Genomic DNA, 3,719 nt, shown 5'->3' with positions numbered 1-3,719 from the left:
TTGCGTCTCCTGCATTGGCGGGCGGATTCTCTAATCTATTAATACCCAGTGAAGAGTTTCAGACATGTGGCTGTTTGCATATTTCCAACTTGTCTTGGTTGGATGGCCTATGGGAACAACGTGTGATCAGTGTTACAGCACCTGATACACAGGCTTCCCAGGCATCAGTGGCAACAGCAATGAATGAAAACCCCAATTTCGTTGCACTCTTACCAGTATTGGAGTTTATTTTTCTCTTCAATTTTTCCTACCAGACAAAGGTAGTATTTTATTGCTGTTTTTTTTAATTTAGGTATAATTGGAAATTTATTACTGTTTGAATTTTCATTTAATTACTAGCACAGTTACATGATTTCTCATAATTTACTGGCCATTTATTCTCTCCTCTCTGAGTCATCTATAACTGACTCTTCAAGAGTTGGAGAAAGAAACTGGATTCACAGTCTCTTTTCTAGCAATGTTCCTGATTAGCCATTAAATGAAGGCAGGATGACCAACCATATCACCTGACCCCAGACGCTCTTCTCTTCAGACACTAGTTGTCCCTACACTGAGACACATTCCAGCCCCTGAAATGCCTGACTGAAGTTCCTAGGACTTCAAAGGCCACCAAGATGCAAATGTAAGTCATCTGCACACGGCAGCCGTTTATGTGTTTGAATAATCTCCTCCCTAAATCTTGTCCAGGATAAATATTCCGAGTTCTGGCTCTTCTTTCTCTCTTCTGACCCAGTTGGTGGTCAGAACTGGGTCCAGTCTGAAGAGGAGAAGCCATCACCTCCTTCATTCCAGCTCCTCTGCTTCTAGTTCCATCACCGAAGACCACAAGGCGTGCTTTCAGGCGTCGTCGCACACCAGGGGTTCATATTGAGCTTGCTGTTGACTAAACCAACTAAGCCCCAGCTCCTGGGGCACTTCTCCAGATGTACCTCTGGGATCAGAGCACAGGACTTTCTCTCTATAAACGTCACCTCCTTAGGTCTGGTCCACTGCTCAAGGCCCATTGAGATCGGCAGTAGCCTCTGGCAGTCCGTTGGAAACACCTGCTTTCCCTCCAGCTGTCGCTGGATCACAAATTCGAAAATCTCTTTTGTGTTGAGGAGGACAAAGCTGGAGGCCTGTGGCTCGGTTCTGGAGGCCCCCTTGTAGGTCAACTTTCCTTTCAATCAGTCCCCGTGGAGGGCGGGGCTTCCCCGGTGGCTCAGTAAGTAAAGAATCCGCCTGCAGTGCAGGAGACCCTGCTTCCATCCCTGGGTCGGGAAGAGCCCCTGGAGAAGGAAGTGGCAACCCACTCTAGAATTCTCGCCTGGAAAATCTCATGGACAGAGTACCCTAGTGGGCTACAGTCCGCGGGGTTGCAAGAGTCGGACACGACTTAGTGACTAAACCACCGCCCACGCTTAGAGGGCAATTATTCAACTAGTTCTAGGCGCCCCTGGCTTTATGAAGATGTATGGAACCTACATTTCTCCATTCAGCCAAAGCTCTGTCAAGTCCATCCTGGGTCTCCAAGAATAAAGCCAAAGTCTTCCTTTATAAAAAAGGAAAGAGTTCTACACTTTGCTAATACGCATTATACAAATGTGAAATAAGGCAAAAGAGAAGAATAAGGTTTCACTTATTGTACAAACCTTGAAATAGTGGAAATCCTACTTTATTCCTATGGGGAAATTAGTCTTGTTTCAATGCGGGTATTAAATAATACGAGATTTTAAGGAACATACCCCTGATATAAAAAGCAGCCACAGTTTATTCATACATGTCTTTGTCCATCCATTCACTTACTATATCTTAGTGAGCTCAAGTTGGCTTCCTTGCGAAAAGCTTACAAAACATTCCTGTAATCATCCATCCAAGAATTTTGCCCAAGGATAGCATTGAGACTATGGATCTGAAGTTTGCAGACAGATCTGTCTTCTGTTTACAGTCAAGAAGTTTCAGGGGCTTCCCTGGTGGGCCAGTGGCTAAGACTCCATGCTCGCGATGCAAGTGGCCTGGGCTCGATCCCTGGTCAGGGAACCAGATCCTACATGCTACAATACATGACCCAATACAAGACCCAATACAGCTACATAAATAAATTTTTTTAAGAAAGTTCCAGCGTAATGCTGGGTGGTATTTCCGCATTCCCTGTGCCGGCCTGTTTGGAACACCGCCATGTCTAGCCTGTAGTTCGTCTCTAAATACAGTCAAATGCTTCCAAAGTCACGAGCTCTCTTTCTAACACAACATTCAGAACTTGAGTTTAGTTACTTCTGGCGCCTGTTTGTTATTAAACACTTGACACTGTCCAGCACGGCATACACATTTAAGCATCCAGGACTTCCGCAGTCTGAGAAGGCAACCCAAAATAAGAAAGTATGGAGAAGAAATTAAAGAAATAAATTCAGGAAGTTTTCAAATAGATTTTCTCCTTCGCGACCATAGTCAGCCCACCTTGTTTTTCACCAACTATCTGCCGATTCTGATGACGCTAGGGAGATGTGGAAAATAAGTATCCTACCTTCAAACACGGTCACCTCCAGAAGCCAGCTGTACTGCGTCGTGGGCATCTCAGTGGCAGTTGGTGTGTGCCCCCCAGACTTCTCAGTAGAGGGTGGCATGCTCCAGGCGCAGCAGCCCTGCTTGTGCAGCTCAGTAAAGCCGTTGTCTCCCTCTTCCTCCCACGTGCCCTGTTCCCGCCTCCGTTGGCTGGCGAGAAATTACACAAGGGCCTGTTTGCCATCTGCAGACATGACCCCCCTCCCGTGGGAGGATGGTTTCTTACTGAATTGATCTTTGCCACTGGTCCCCAGCTCTGTGATAAAATAACGGGGTGTCCTTCCCTCGCGTGGACAGAGGAGCCTGGCCGTGGGGTAGCAAGGAGTCAGACGTGACTGAGCGACTCACGCTTTCCCCTTCTTCTCTCCCCCATACCGTGCTCCAAGCTCTCGATTTAGAAGCGAGCGTGCATCCTCACCCTGCTCTGCGTTCTCTCCCCACCACCTAGCCCTCATCAGTCCCTTCTCAAAACTGCTGTAAGGGCGAAGACTGGAGAATCCAAGCGACATGGTGTCCTCTTGCTTTATTTTCGTAATTCTTCTGCCACCACCATGGGTGAACAGGAGGTGCAGACAGATGCATGAGGCATTCAGTCTACTATCAGTCTAGTCTTTTCTCTGAAACTCTTATGCACTGAACGTGGACCCGTAGACCATAGAAGTTCCCGCACATCCAGCCGCCTGCCTCCCGAGGGACCCCGGCAGCACACTCCTCTCAGAGCTCAGAGAGGGCCTGCCCATTCACACTGATTATCAGGGGGCTCTCATCACACAACACAAAAGCCATGTCTTTTTGATGCTTAATCTTTTCTACTGGACCATTAACCCATCCTGACCCATGAGCAGGGTGATTTTGTCTTTATTGGCAATAACTAAGTCCTTTGAAGTGAAAAGGTCAAGTGTCAATTAAGAAAATTCAGAAGGAGGTTATACTCATGCCTAAGTTAGTTGTCTTACCTTTCAAGGGTGGGAGTCATTTCATACATCCAAGGACTTTTAGGGCTTCCCTCATCGCTCAGTCGGTAAAGAATCTGCCTGCAGTGCAGGGGACCCGGGTTCAATTCTTGGGTTGGGAAGATCCCCTGGAGAAGGAAATGGCAACCCGCTCCAGTATTCTTGCCTGGAGAATCCCATGGACGGAGGAGCCTGGCGGGCTACAGTCCATGGGGTTGTGAAGAG

Source organism: Bubalus kerabau, chromosome 10 (genome assembly GCF_029407905.1).
Source record: "Bubalus kerabau isolate K-KA32 ecotype Philippines breed swamp buffalo chromosome 10, PCC_UOA_SB_1v2, whole genome shotgun sequence".
Lineage (NCBI taxonomy): Eukaryota > Metazoa > Chordata > Mammalia > Artiodactyla > Bovidae > Bubalus > Bubalus kerabau.
The sequence above is the reverse complement of the archived record's forward strand: the minus strand, read 5'-3'. Positions refer to the sequence as shown.